Raw genomic sequence first — 15923 nt, 5'->3', positions numbered from 1 at the left:
TTTTAAACTCTTTCCCCCTCTCCCGTCATCTGTCTCATATCCGTGTCGAGCTCACTGCGGATCCTGCCATACCCCTGGTGTGTAGCCGGGTTCTTCGAGGCTGCCCTGTGTCCTCTCGGAGAAAGCCCCCACCCCCACCCCCCGGGTGTTCTGGACTTCTCCAGGCGAGCACCTGGGGGTGGGGAGCCAGGCCATGCGTGCCGCGGACCTGCGGTCACAGCCAAGGAAAGCTACGGTTCCGGGTTCGGGTCTGTTGGGTTTTAGTTTTTAATCTCCTTTCATTTAACTGTGCTTTCCTCTCTTCATCATCTCGTGTTGGATGATTTGAAAGAAACTTGACTATTCCTCAGCTCTTGTGCCAAGGAGGGTTTGGTTTTTGGTTTTTTTTAAGAGTTTTAGACTCAAAACTGCACAAAGATTTCAGTTTCAAGTGTATATTAGACACTGGCACCTTTTGGAAGTGTTTAAGAATCCGGGTGGGGGCGGGGAGGGGGGGCCGGGGAGCGGGAGGGGCAAGGCAAAGTTGTATTGGGAAACTTGGGAAATTAAGAAACCAAATAGATGGGTTTTGCTTCCTTGCCATGGATTCCGGAAGGACACAGTTCTTCTCAAATTTCCTGTCAATTGGCATGTATGTCGTATTTAAAGCAGATCAAGTAGGACAAGCAAGTCAACAAAATAGAAGTATTAAAAAGAACCATCCTTTTAAGCACAGATCTTATTCGGGGGTAAAAAACAAAAAAACATAAAAAAAAAAAACTTTTAGCTTTAGCCAGGTGTGCATGTTGCTGCCATTTTGCATTTTTGAACCATCTTGTGTAATTGTCACCATAGAAGTGTTACGCAGAACTGTCATAGGTTTTTTTTTTCATCTTTGTGCAAAAACATGGAAAATTGTCACTGACTTTGTGTTGAGGTTTCCCCCACTTTGCTGCCTTTTGGGACACTATTTTCGTTAAACACTTGGTCTTGGCTGCGTTCTTTTTTTTTTTTTTTTTATTCCTGTGGGGTTCAAAAGAATAAACATTTTCTTACAGATAAAACTAGTTTTCTGCCTTTTTAAATGTTGCAGGAGGGTCCATGAGGTAGATTGTTCTGAACGGGCCTTCGATGGTCGCTCTTGCCCCCCCCATCCCAGGACCCTGTCAGGGGGCAGTGACCCCCCCCCCCCCCGTGCGGTGAGGCGGAAACCACCTCCATTCACTTGGGATGAATCCGTCCAGGATCTCAAGTTGGTTTTAGTTCTACTCCAAGTTAAGACCTAGCCATTCCCCTTCTCCCTCCCTTCCTCCCTCCTTCTCCATCCCCGCCCACCTTCTTTCTCCCTGGCTTCCTATTAGAACCAAGGCTGACCTGTTTCCTGCTACAACCCCCCTCCTGAAAAAGCAAATTAGGGGTGGGGTTGGAAGGTAGTTGGCAAGAAAATACGGAGAGCAAACTTCCTTCCCATTTTCCAGAATCTTTTGGGGCTACTTGGTGACAGATAGCCTGTTGGGTTTCCTATCTGCTCTAGATCCTGAACTGACCTCCAAGCTAGCTGCTTCTAAACCCTCCCTTGTTTCTAGAGGCTTTGTCTGTTTTCATCTTCCGAGAAGCCAGCTGCCTCTCTCGGTCCCTGCTTTCCTCTCTTGGCCATTGTTAACAATTGATCTTGGCTCCGGTTTTGGAAAATTCCACTCTTGGCACCTCACCCTCTGTCCCTGTTGCTGGACAGCCTTCCTGAGTCTCAGCCACTTAGGCTCCTGCAGACACACCACACTTACACCGGGAGCACAGTTCCTTAGGGGAAGCACCTTGGCTTGGCTTCGGCCTTAGCTTCCCCCTGGAGGAATGTGTCTGCTCACAGCCTTTCTCACTGGCGGGTTCTTTTCCACCAAGACAGTCCCCAGATGTCGTCTTTGTTGTTTCAGGCCCACGACAAAGGGGTTCCACTTCTTAATACACTTATACGTGTATTACGTGCCACAAAGCCGTGTTTGCCACTCTGGACGGTTAAATGTTTACAGAAGGAGCGGGGCTGAGTGTTTTGACTGGCTGAATAACCTCTTCATTGACATCCTCCAACTTGACAAGGAAATCGCTGCTGTGTGTCCCTTCTCTGTGACAATCTTTCCAGGAGATCCTATAAAATGAGAAGGAACAGTTCCTCGGGGCCCAGGGCCTGAGGGGAGGGAACAGCCCTTTCTCCTGCCGCCCCGGCTTGCCACGCTCCCCCAGCCATACCCGCCCCGCCCCCCCCCCCCCCCCCCCCCCCCCCCCCCCCCCCCGGGCCCTTGGCCAGACACCGGGAGGGGAGGGCTGACCGTTTCTAACAGCTGCTGTCAGGTCGCTGCTTGCGAAATTCATGTCCGTTAGAGGCGCCAAAGAGGTGAACTGGAAGCCCACCCAGGAGCCAATCTAGCGACGCGCGTAGTGAACTGTCTCCAGGCGGCTGTGGTGGCCAGAAGGACCTGAGCAGGTAAGTGCCTCGTCTCGTGTCTCTGGGGGACTTTACTGCTCAGCTGGCCTCCTCACAGGCCTGCCGCACTTGCCCAAGGGGACCCGTCTCTAAAGGCTCTCGCCTGCCCCAGGCCATGCAAAGCCCGGTGGCCTAGGCAGGCCCTCTGCACTGGGATCCAGTGCCGTGACCTCGCTCAACCTCTGTGGGGTGGGTGCGGTGTCCTCGCCTTGAAGAAAGAGTGGTGTTCCTTGCCCTGCTTGCCGGAGGAGTTGCTATGGGAACCACAAACTGTCCAGGGCCCCCCCGTGCACGTCCAGAACTGTATGTAGCAAGGAGTGCTGGCAGGGCAGGGAGCGGGCTGAACTCCGTTCCTGGGCTGGCTCCTTCCCCACAGCACCCTGGGAGCGCCCCCCACCCAGCTGCGTCTGCATCTTAACGAATCTCCAGGTGATTCGGTTGCTTTGCAGCGTTGTTTAGAAGCCTAACCTGAAGACCAAAGAAAGCACAGACACTCTCTCCTAGTTCAGAAAAAGCCAGCACTCAGGCTTTGAAAATTCAAAGTTAAGAGTTTAGTAGGTGTTGGGGTGGGGGGGTTCCTGGGTGGCTCAGTCGGTGGAGCTTCGGCTCAGGTCATGGTCTCGCAGTTCATGAGTTCGAGCCCCGCATTGGGCTCGCTGCTGTCAGCACAGAGCCTGCTTCAGATCCTCGGTCCCTCCCTCTGTCACACTATCAAAAATAAACATTAAAAAAAAAAAAAAGCCTAGTAGATGAGCTAGCTGGAGATGAAGAGCCCTGAGCTTTATACATTTTGCTTATTTTATTATCCTACCCATCCCCCCCCCCCCCCCCACCGCCATTCGAATGTAAGCTCTGTGAGGGCAGGCATTTCCATCCTGTATTTGCTGCTGTAGCCCCGGGACCGAGAACAGCGGCTGCTACGAGGTAGGTGCTCAGTGAACATGTACGGAATGAATAAGGCTGATCGCCAGGTTAGACACATAACCTGAAATAGCGCCTCTTACCAGGGCATCTCTGTAACCGTCCCGTGAGAATGACCGGGTCCATGGAACTGTTTCTAGAAGATGGAAAAACTTGAGGTGGCAGATTTACCATGACACCCGCCATCTGTCCGTCTCCAGCTTCTGCCGAATCCTTGTTTTCTTGTCAGATTTTCTCTACAAATGCCTGCTTCTCTTAGCCAGGGGCAGGGGTTTCCTAAACAGCCGGATGCGCAGAGGACACTCAGGGAAACCTCGCTGCAGGGAACCTGCTGGGCCCATCCATCTGCCCGTCCACCCACTCGTACGGCACCCAGTTAGAGCCTTAGATCAGTTTGCCCAAGTTCTGGCACAGCTGTGTCTTGAGTCAGTGTGGGATTTTTCATTCTGGCAGGACCCGAACTATAAAGCGCTTCCTCCAGGAAGCTCAAAGCACGGTCAACAACCTTCCATCTGACTGAGGAGGCCACATTGCCTTCTGGCCTCCCTCCTTCCCTGGGCTCCTTGGTCCTTGGTTTTATTGCTGTCTCAATGCTTGCTTTTCGCTCCTCCGCCTTTGCCTGAGGTTCAAGTCTTAATGTTCCCTCAGGTTCTAGAATGTCGCTGCCAGTGTACCTCCAAGCTCTGTCCTGAGAACCCCACGCCTAGTTCCGCACTGTGTGGTGGGGACTTTTAAGCACCACCTGAGCAGCCTGGATGGGATTGTTCACTCTGGGAGCCCAGCCTGTCCTGTCCCCTAGCTCTGCAGCCTCCAGGCACCTTAGGATCCAGAGGGAGGCCACACTGCGCGCGGCCAGGGACCTTTATGAGGTGGCTTGGCCTGGTGCCCACGCCTGTGGCATCAGCAGGTCTCCAGCACGGCCTTCCCTCTTGTCCTCACAGGCCTGTGCTGTTTGACACGCTATCTGGTCCCAGGCCTGCACTTAACCTAGAACAGCGGTTCTCAAACTTAGGGCTCATCAGAACCCCTTGAATGGCTCGTTAAAACCCAGATTGCAGGGTCCCACCCCCAGCGGTTCTGATTCAGAAGGTCTGGGGTAGGGCCAGGAACGGTGTTTCTAACAGGTTCCCAAGTGAGGCTGGGTCCTGGAACCCCACTCTGAGAACCACTGACTTGAGAGCAAGGGCTGGCCCTGGGGCCCGGCCCTGCCTGAAGCCATCCCTCTAGCCGCCACCAGAGGGCACATGCGAGTCTTCACCACCCCCCCCCCCCCCCCCCCCCCCCCCCCCCCCCCCCCCCCCCCCCCCCCCCCCGCCCCCAGGCCACTCGGACACTGATGGACAGCAGAGGTTTTCCCTGAAGATTTCTTTCTAATTGCAGTTTTTGTTATGTATTAGGAAGAAGAAATATTGACCCAAAAGATAAGGTGGCTTCTCAGAGTCTGTCTCTGACAAGTATCAAAGGTCTGATGGACAAGCCTTTTGAAGGTAGTGACTATCCCAGGTTTCGGGAAATGGGAAGTCTGTGCCCAGGGGAGAAGCGGACTTCCCGGCCCCCCTCCTCCGCACACCGAAGGGCCTTCTTGCAGAACATCCCGAAATCATTCCGCAGGCAGAACCCAGGGGGCAGTTAAGATTATAGACGAGTTTCATTTTCTTCTTTACAGTTTATATTCCACACGTTCTACAATAAACTTAATAATACTTTTATGATTAAAAAAACACTAATTGTTTTAAAAACACATTTTAAATGTAATTAAAAGCTAAAACAACAACTCAAAAAGAAAAGCCAATCACAACCCAAGGGGGAACGTGGGGTGTGAGCAGCTTGGGGTAAAGAGAACTCCCAACTGGAACTTGCCACACCCTCACCCCCCGCTGCTTGTTAGTTCTGCCCAGGTAGCTACCTGAGGTGGGCAGGGGGGAACACATTAGGCCACATGCTCAGGAAGGCCCAGCGGGGACCAAGGGGTGGGTGATTATGTGTGAGGGCTCTGTCACCTCTGTAATTCACCTGTCGCTCGAGCTCGTGGCCTGATGCCTGACCCAAGCACAGGGCTGTCACATCAGTGCTGCTGTCCTCACGCACCAGCGCCTCCTGGTGGCCAAGCAGAAGGGAGCAGCCCAGAAGCTCCGAATTAGTGGCCTACAGACATATTCTCTTTGACCTGCGTGGAACTGAATAACTTTGAGCTAACATTTAAAAATGGTGAGGTTTTACATTATCCAGATTTTTGTTGTGGTGGTGGTTTTCTGCGGAAATATCTGTAGATGTGAAATCGCGGGGGCTGGCATCCCTCTCCGGACACAGGGGAGCCTGGGGGGAGTGGGCCTCAGGGCTCCACCCTGGTCGCTCACTGGGGTCACCCGGAGAGCTCTTTGCACTGCCCGGTCTCCAGGGTCCCCCGACAAACCTGACGTAATGGGGGTGTGGAAGAATCTGGGGAGGAACAACATTGTTGCTGACTCCCCAGAGATTTCTCCGACGCGGCCATGTTTGAGACTGGACAGGAAGGCTCCGTCCTGGCTGCAGCCACGGAGGGTATGGCATGGGCATCTGTGGGCCGGGGGCTGCGGCCAGGTCTTTGGGTGTTTGCTGGCCAAACTGAGATGTGCCGGAAGGGGCTGCGTCTTCCTGCCTTCCCTGCGGAAACCCTTGTCAGCTCCCTCCTTCCTTGTGACCCCTGGGCTCCCCTCCGGGCCCTTGTCCTGAGCCCCCTGGCCAACCACACTTACCCCACTGATCGTTACCAAGGTGAAGAGTTGGCCCTCCGGTTTCCAAAAAGGAATTCTGCTAGCATCATCTCGAATTTGTTGTCACGTGTTCTTATCTGAGGTATTTTATATCGCAAGCCGTATGAGCCGACTGTGGCCAGTATGAATCCAAAAGGGAATTGAGTGGAAAGGGAGGTGAGCACGCGCGGGAGGCTGAGAAGCCAGCTGGGAGAGACAGGAGGCAGCCCGCCTGGCTCTGGGAGGCCGAAGCTGCTCTGCGGGCCGGGGCCCTGCGTCTGGGGCAAATGAGTCCATGAGCCAACCTCTCTTGAGCAAGAATCAGGAGACTGTGGTAGACTTGTGTCACTGTTCCCTATTATCCACGTCAGCCCCATGGAGAGAATTCCACGTCCACCCTCCCGGGTGTCAGAACTGGCTCGTGGAATGTGAGCAGGCATCACATGGGCCCGATCTGAGCAGAGATTTTAAATGCACCTGAGTGGTTCGGGTTAGCCTCTTGCTCTCTCTGCCAGGAGAACAATATTTCCCATGTCATGCCCGGCTGAGAGCTGAGCAGGGTCAAAGTCAACCCTCGTGCCCACGCGCCAAATGGAAAAACAAAAAACCACTGAGATCTGGGGGCTATTTGTTACTATAACAAAAGCTGACCAACACAGAGAAAGAGACCAAGCCTGGGTCCGAGGCCCTGCCCTTGGCTGATCCCAGGGATGGAGAGGAGCCTGGGGAAGGAGGTCCTGGACCCTCAGCTCCACATAGGAGACAGAGCTTGTGTCCCCACCCCAGGCTACATGGGGTGCACGCGTGCACACACACACACACACACACACACACACACACAGGTGGTTACAGAAGAGAAACCAAGGTGCTGTGGGGCTGGAGGACAAGAAGCCCACAAATGGCCACCACCTCGGTCATTCCAGTGGCCAGAGCCCAGGGCAGTGAGTCCTAGCCTTCCCACCACCCCAGCCCCTCTAAGATCCTCCTCTGCCATGCGCTCCGTGTTTTAAGGATTTTGCCAACAAACGTAAGAAACTGCACATAGGAATTCATTACTAGCAATATTGTGTGTGCTCCGAATGCGGCCCGTGGAAGTTCTGATTCGTAGTCAGTGGAGCTGAAAAGCAAGGGAATTCAACCTTTCAAGTCACCCATGCAGCCTTTCTGAAATATCAAAACTAGCTTTGGGAATGCGTGTTGCAGGCTCCCAGGCTCTGTGTCTGGGCCCCCAGGTGGGGACGGGCCGCCTAATACTCTCTCTGTCCTGACAGCATGTCCTTCCAGCCACTGCCCTGGGAAGCCACACATGTGTCCAGCACCACAGCACCTGGCCCAGCAGGGAGGGGCGTTGGGGACACAGAGCAGGCTGCACAGCAGATACAGACGGGCTTCTCGGGGGAGGCCTGTGAGTAAGGCTGCTCTCTGCCCACTAATCTACCCTTACTGCCAATAAACCGAATCCCTCATGAGAACAGAGGGGCTTGATGTGAACCGCCCCCCACCCCCGGATCCTTTCTGCTGGACAGAGATGGGGCCACATCACCTAAACTCTCTGTACCTCACTTTCCCCCTCCATCAAATGGGGATGCTGAACGTGGTCCCCAGGTCACAGGGTTATGAGAATTCAGCGGATTTGTCCCTGCCAGACACTGAGCTAGTTAGCCCTTGACCTCACCCGTCCCTTCCTTCGTCCTCACCACTGCTTCGGGAGGAAAGTACAAGAAGTGAGCGGGGTTGGGGGGGGTTAGTTTTGAGGATGACAGGGCTGGCTAATGCACATGTGGGTGCATCTCCTTCCCTCCCCACAGGCGATCTCACCTCCCTGGGTTTGAGAGTTTTCAGTTCTGTTTCTTTGCTGATGACCCACACTCAGAATCTCCAGCTCAGACCTCTCTCCTCAGCCCCGGACTTGCATTTCCAGATGCCTCGTGACATTTCCAGGATGTCTGATGGCACCTCTGACTCACGTTGTTTACACTGCGTTCCTAACTTGACCCACACCTGTCTGTCTTCATCCTTCCAGGTGCTCAGGCTGTCCCTGGATCCCCAGGGACCCCTCACTCTCTCTTCCACACCCCACATCTACGATTCAGTCAGCCCTCCCTTCTACAAAATACTTTCTGTACTCACCTCCTCCTCTGCTACCATCCTGGCCTTACCCACCACCTTGGACTTCTGCAGGAACCTCCTCACGGGTCTTTCTGCTTCAGATTTTCCCCACATGGTCCAAAACAGCCAGAAGGATGCTGTTAGGCCACAAGTCCAAAGATGTCAAAGCACTTCAGTGCTTCTATATCCACCTCAGAGCAAAGGAGAGTCCTTAGAATGTCCCACCAGCCTGCACTCAACTCACCACGCACCTACCTCTCTGACCCCCTCACCTCCCACTGTCCTTCAAGCCGTGTCTCCTTGCTAAACCCACCAGGAACACTCCTGCCTCAGGGCCTTTGCACATGCCGCCCCCTTTTTTTGATACATGTTTTATTTTAGAATAGTTTGAGAATTACAGCAAAACTGATAGATAGTACAGAAATTCTTGTAAACCCCACATCCAGTTTTCGCTATTATTAACATCTTACAATACTATGACACATTTGTTACAAATAGTGAACCAATACTGATTCATGTTTATTTTGAGAGAGCGTGAGCAAGGGAGGGGCAGAGAGAGAGGGGGGACACAGAATGTGAAGCAGGTTCCAGGCTCCAAGCTGTCAGCACAGAGCCCGATGTGAGGCTTGAGCTCACGGACCGCAAGATCATGAACTGAGCTGAAGTCGGACACTCAACAGACTGAGCCTCCCAGGCGCCCCTCATACATTATTATTAACTAAAGTCTGAACTTGGTTCAGATTTCCTCAGTTTTTACCTAATTTCCTTCTTCTGTTCCGGAGCCCGTCCAGGATATCACATTGCGTGTAGTCCTTATGTCTCTTTAGATTCCTCTTGCCTGTGACAGTTCTAGTCCTTCTTTCTAGAATGTCTGCATCGTTTCCTTACCATTGCCTGATCTCTACTCAATGTTACCTTCTCAAGAGCCCTTCCCTGACCAGCTCACCAAGAATCTCCGTCTTCTTGGCTTTATTCTCAGTGTTTATTACTTACCACCTATCATATTTACATTTGTTAACTTATTTTGTGGTTTCTATGTCTCCCCTGGCAGAAATGCTGGCTCCATGAAGGCAGAGATTTTTTTGCCTCTTGTGTTCACTGCTTGTCTCCTTCATAGTCCGTATCATGCCTGGCACACAGTAGGTGCTCGATAAATGTTTGCTGACTGAAACTCTATATAACAGATATCCGTTGTAATGAGTGCTAGAATCTGGGGTGGGGGGAGGGCTCCCGATGCTCTTCCCAACCTTGTCCTGTACTTCTTCCCCAACAAGCAGAGGAAACCTCTGGGAGCGACTCCCTCCAGCCAGGCCCCGGTCCACACCAGCTCGCTTCCTCCCACAGCTATCTGGGGCTGCTGGTAGTCATCTTGTCCTCCTGGGTGAGAACACTGAGGCTCAGGGAGGCAGGGCAGGAAGTGGAGGAGTGTTTGGACCCCCATTTCCCAGCCTCCCTGAGACCCCCGTCTGGGCTCCAGCTGAACTCCTGCCTTGGTCATCAGAGCCATCGCTGCTGCCCATGCGTGAGGAGGGGGTGTGATTCAGCCCCATCAGAACATCGTGCACGTGCGAGGAAGGGTCTAGTGGGCAAGCGGCCTTCCTGGGCCTTCCCTCGGGTGGACCTTCACCACTGCTCCGTGCAGGCGAGCAGACTGAGGCCCTGGCTGAGCCCCAGCTCGCACAGCCCACAGGAGGAGGAGCTGGGCGGGAGGAGTCAGGGAGCACTCTGCCTCAGAGGCCCCAGCAGCTTCCCGGAGCGAGGTGAGTTCACGGCCTCAGGAAACGGGAGTGAGCCTCGGGCATCTACCTGCTTCCTCCCCCTGGACCTTGCCTTTCGTCTGGGGGTTCACCTCCCTGTGATGCTCCGGCCCAGAAACCATTCTTGGTCAGCTGTCACGGGTTGAACGGGAGGTGCCACGCAAGGAGCCCCATGCAAGGGCTGGCCGGGCTGAAGAGGGGACCCGGGTGACACTTCTCTGGCGCTCACTGACCACAGACCCAGCACACAGGGGATCCCAGAGATACCCAGCATGCAGCTGCAGGAACTGTTCCTACATCAATCAATAGATGGATGAACGATACCTACTCTCAGCTCCCTGTCCCCAAAGTCTCTAGGCCTCCGTTCCCTCATGTATGAGTGTAGTACTTGCATCTACCTGCTAGAGTTATTGTGGGAAGTTAGTGAATTACTACATGTCCAGCACACAGTAGGTACATAACAAATACTATAATTATCATCGCCGTCATCTTCATTTCCCTCTGGAGCCTCAGTTCTCTCTCCTGCGTAATGGGAATTCATGTATTCAACAAATGCCATCATCCTTCTGCCAGGCACTCTGGTGAGGACCTGAGGCAGGGACAGAGATGCGTGGGCTATGGTCTCGGCCTGGAAGAGCTCACCTTCTGGTGTGGCAGGCGGTCAAGAGTAAAACCCAGTAGGAAGAAAGCCACGGCATTCAGAAAGTCTGCTGTACGATGTGGGGGGACCTGAGGGGTAAACAGCCACCTCCTGAGTTGAGCTAATTGAAGTGAGGGGTAGGAGCTGAGTCCATGCCCTCTGGTCTTTCCAGGATGTTGAGTTGGCATGAAAACATGAGGGATGGGCTCCAATTGTTGACCCAAGTCAGAAAGAAGAAGGAAGACAGGCCACCGGAGAGCCCAGGGTTTAGAGTAGGTAGAAAGATAAAAGTTAAAGGTCGAGGAAGAAAGAACCAACTTGTATCTGAGGTGTTTTTCTCCTGAAATATTATATTAACTTTTAAAAGTTATGTGAAGGGTTCCTAGGTGACTCAATCAGTTAAGCATCCGATTTTGGCTTAGGTCATGATCTCACAGCTCGTGGGTTTGAGCCCTGTGTTGGGCTCTCTGCCGTCAGCGCAGAGCCTGCTTTGGATCCTCTGTCCTCTCTCTCTCTGCCCCTCCCCTGTTCACACTCTTTCTTTCAAAAATAAACAAACATTGTGGCCCCTGGGTGGCTTAGTCGGTTAAGCGTCCGACTTTCGCTTAGGTCATGATCTCGCGGTTCGTGGGTTCGAGCCCCACGTCGGGCTCTGTGCTGACTGCCAGCTCAGAGCCTGGAGCCTGTTTCAGTCTGTGACTCCCTCTCTCTCTGACCCTCCCCTGCTCACGCTGTCTCTCTTTCTCTCTCTCCTAGAAATAAATTTTAAAAATAAACAAACAAACATTAAAAAAAAATTTTTTTAATGTTTGTTTATTTTTGAAAGAGAGAGAGAGACAGAGCATGAGCAGGAGAGGGACAGAGAGAGGGAGACACAGAATCCGAAGCAGGATCTAGGCTCTGAGCTGTTAGCACAGAGCCCGAGGTAGGGCTCGAACTCACGAACCGTGAGAGCATGACCTGAACCGAAGTCGGACACTTAATGGACTGAGCCACCCAGGCGCCCCTAAACAACCTTTTTTCAATGTTAAAAATTATGTGAAATAATGGCTAAATCTAACTCTTTAGACTTCTACCTTTTTTGAAAAATGAGTGAAATTTTTATTTTAGTGGAAGTTCAGGCTTCGAGCAGCCAAGTTACGCCGCCACCTGGTGGCAGCATACTAAAGTCCCAGGTTTGTTTCATTTTTGAGCTCAGCAAACCACTGCAAGCTCAATTTCTGGATGTGACTGGAGTTACCAAAGCCATTCCCCACCTCCCCCTTCTCCCCATCCTTTTTCTACAACCCAACTAGCATGGTTCAAGCTCCCAGAGTCTTAGCTTTTTGCCTGAGCCGTGCCAGCTCGTTTCCTTGCAGAGAAGTCAGCCTGCTCCTCCTCCATCTGTGCTCACCCCTCCCCATGCCATCCACCCTGCCCACAGGGGGGGGGGGGGGGGGGGGAGAGAGAGAACCTACCACAGTGGAAACAGTTGAAAAGCACAGACGCTACAGACTCCTGTGAGTTCAAATCCTTGCAGAGCACTCACTGGTTGTGGGTCTGTGGACCTAAGGCCCCTACGACCCTCACTTACCCCATCAGAGAAATAGGAACTCAAGACACTTCTTATTCTTCCTATGCCATGTCTTTATACAGAGCTGGAGTGAGTGGGGACCAAGAAATGAGGGTGAGGAGTGGGTGGAGCAGAGCACAGAGAGGCAGAATGCTCCCGTGATGCACCCACCCCTCTTGGGGACCCTCTCCAGAAATACCCAAGGCCCCTTGCTTCCTGGAGCTCCCTCCCAGGTTCCCCGCACTGTCCAGTTCATCCACTTTCTCATCCACTTTCTCTTACAGGCTCTCTCGGAGCCCGGTGCCTGGCACCCTGCACCATCTTATAATCCTTTTAGTTCTGAAGGGGCAATGACCGAGCTGAGGGTCATTGGGGTCCAAAGAGAGCCATGCTTCGTGCCTCCCCCTCTCAAATGGCTCAAGTGCACTCGGGAAGGGAAGAGTTTCAGAGCTGGGCTTCGCCGACCTTGGTAGCCGTGAACTGCTCTGCAGTTCAGGGATCCAGCCTTCCAGCCTGCCGCGGACGCTTCCTAGTCCTGTCGTGTGGCCTTGAACGAGTCACTTAACTCACTAGAGCTCCAAATTCCCTGTTGGTAAAAGGGAGCTCTCCAATCTAGGCCGGCTCCCGTGACATGGCTGCCAGGGCTACTGAAGAGGTGGGCAGGGTTCGGGTGCCCCCTCCCCTCCCTGTCTCCTCCGGGAACGCCAGGCCCCTGCTTGGAGGGGGAGACGCTGCTCGCCCTGGGGAAGCGAGGCCCAGGGGAAATCTGTGATGCTCCCCCCACACTCTCCGTGGGCAGCAGTGCTAAGTGCTGTATTAATTATTACCAGCTCCCCCTGGGAAGAAAATTCAAAGTCAGGTCACCATGGTAACCTAGATGGTGGCAATGTGACCACATTTTTTAAGTGCTCACCGCGTTCCAGGCAAATTACCTCTCCGTGGAAGAGAAGAGAATGGGACCTCAATCCCACACTTCAGTGGCCCGGGGAAGAAAAATCCAGGAGCTCCCATGGGGCCTCTCTTTCAGAGGGTGAGGCAGGGGCAGGGCTGGGAGATGGGAGACCCTGCCTTGCAAGGCCAGAGCAGAGCTGCGAATGACATCCAGGGTCCTGCATGAGGCCTGGCCAGAGAGCCAGCAGCCTTGGGGTTCAGTCCCGGCTCTGGTCCCATCGTGTCTGGAGCCCCTGGCTCAGATCATGACCTCTCTGGGCCTCCAATAAAGCTTCACCCAGCAGTATCTCTCAAAGGACCAATGAGATGAATGAGCCAGTGGGTTGTTAACCTCACTTCTTGGGGGTGGGAGTACCAGGGGGAGGGGACCAGGGGCTTTTGCTAATCAGATCTTCAAGGCAGAGAGACTTGGATTCAAATCCCACCTCTGCCACCTAGCAGCTGTGTGACCTCGGGCCAGGGACCTCACCCTCCTGAGCTCTGGCTTCCTTACCTATAAGAGGAGGCTTCACAATAGTCCCTCCCCCTCGGTGTAATTGTGAAGTTTAAGTTAAGATAATCCATGCCGGGGGCCCCCGGGGGGCTCAGTCGGTTAAGCGTCCAACTCTTGATCTCCGCTCAGGTCATGATCTCACGGTTCATGAGACTGAACCCCACGTTGGGCTCTGCACTGACAGCCAGCCAGAGCCTGCTTGGATTCTCTCTCTCTCTCAAAAATAAACAAGAAAACAAAATGATAATCCATGTAAAGTGCTCAGCACAGCAGCCTGCACACAGTAGGTGCTGATGTCAGTTCCATGTGCCAGGCTCTGGGTTGAGCAAGTGACACACAATCTGTCATGAAGTCCCCACCCATTCCTCTCACAAGATGGGAGTTACTACAAACCAGCAAGGCGAGGAGGTGTGCAGACACCCGCAGGGTGGGGCCGAGATTCTGACCCAGCTCTGTCTGCGTCTTGGAGCTCAAGCCCCTAACCATTCCCTCCGCAGCCTGAGTCAAGTGTTGAGCGCCCAACACAAGTGTGTTGCCCACAGTCAGTGGTCACTAGATAGTGAAATAATGGCCCCATGGGCACATCCAAGTTTCATGTCGTGGCTCCTGCGTTGCCCTGGACTCGTACCTTCTGGGGTTTGGGACACTGGGCTGAGGCAGTGATGCGGAATTAATTAGAGGCAGGACCCCCAAGAAGGCCCCCTCTTCAGGCCACTGCCCCAGGGACTGCGGGCGGCCATCTGCATTACAGTGACTCTACAGGTCTCTGGCCCCCGGCTGCCCTCACACTGCGGGATGCACATGGCCAGGACCTGTCTCTGACCCCATCCCACCCTAGCTTCTCTGGCGTCGCAGGGGCCCCACCTGCCCTTGACTGCTGGGTCAGCACCCACCCCACCCCACCCTTGAAGCTGCCCCCGGGCAAAACTGCCTTTCCCAGGACAGAATGAGGTCAGGCCTGTAGGGTGATAGATGGATTTAATAACAGGCCATTCCCAGCGCCAGCCCATTTGCCCTTCTCAGTCCCAGGCCTGGAAGGGCCAGACTCAGCCTCATCTGTCAGGGGACAGGAGTCAGGGGGTAGGGGCCCTCCTCCCAGCCGGCTCAGGGCTCTCCAGGAGCCCAGAGCAGCTCCAAGCTAAAACCTTGGGGTGTGGGCCCCCTCGTTTTCACCCTGATCCTGGACGGTGGTATGCCCTTGAGCAAATCACTGCTCCTCTCTGGGCCTCAGTGTCTCCGTCTACAAAGTGGCGTGGATAATGCCCATTGCGTGCCTCCTGGGGTTTCTGTAAGGCCTGAGCGGGCAGCACACACGATCTGCATGCTCTCACACAGGTCACTCCTGTCTGGCTCGGGTTCCCCCAGAAGCAGGCCCTGAGAGAAGGATGAGAGAAGTTCCTCAGGGCAGTGATCCTATGACCGGGAAAGAGGATGAAACAGGCAGAGAGAGAAAGGTTAGGACGTGAGGTCCCTGGGCGGGGCGGGGGGGGGGGGGGGGCACATATTTTGAAACAATGCTGGGAGCGTCTGACCACAGAAACTCCCTTGGGCGTAAGGTTCCTCTTAAGAACGTTAAGGACACTGCAAGCCCCTCAGGAATCTGACAAAAGACTTGACTGAAAGTAAGTAGTGGATCACAGAAGGTGGGACCCACAAGGAACGCTGTGGCCATTGACTGCTCCTCATACAATGGAAACCGACCGATCAAAAAGGAACAACTAGGCATTTAGAGTTATCAAGTCAAGAAGGGTAAAACCAGAGAAGGAATAAGAGGGGACGGAAGGTGGGGGCCACCAGAACCTTATAAAACGAAGCCCCTTGCCTAGAGTCATGGGCATTCACTTTCGAATGCCCCTTCTCTGTAAGGAGAGCTTTCCTTACTATTCTTCCTTTCTAATCTTATTCTCTCATAAACTTTTGCCTGCTGCTCACTTCCTTCTGTGCACCCCTCTTCATTCTTTGTGGCGAGACAACGAATCCTGGGCATCGAGGTTAAAAAAAAAAAAATCCTGCAACAATCCTAGGAAGCCCGGGTAGGGAAGGGGGGAAACTGAGGCAGGGAAGGAAGAATCGCATAGCCAGGACACGCTGGTGAACAAGCTGCAGTGGGGACAGCTGAGGCTCAGCCCCTCTGGAGACTTCCAGGAGGCAGAGTGGAGTGGGCCTCAGATTTGTCCTAAGAAAGAGGTGAGAAGGCCGGGCTACCCCCTACCCCCAGCTCCCATCCACCCTTGGCTGAGGACTGCTCCTGAAGGCATCAAGGTCCCGGCTCCCAGCCTGCCCTGGATGGGCGAGCGGGCCCTCCAGCCA

Source organism: Hyaena hyaena, unplaced genomic scaffold (genome assembly GCF_003009895.1).
Source record: "Hyaena hyaena isolate Hyena2069 unplaced genomic scaffold, ASM300989v1 scaffold_3, whole genome shotgun sequence".
Classification (NCBI taxonomy): Eukaryota; Metazoa; Chordata; class Mammalia; order Carnivora; family Hyaenidae; genus Hyaena; species Hyaena hyaena.
Note: the sequence above shows the minus strand (reverse complement) of the source record.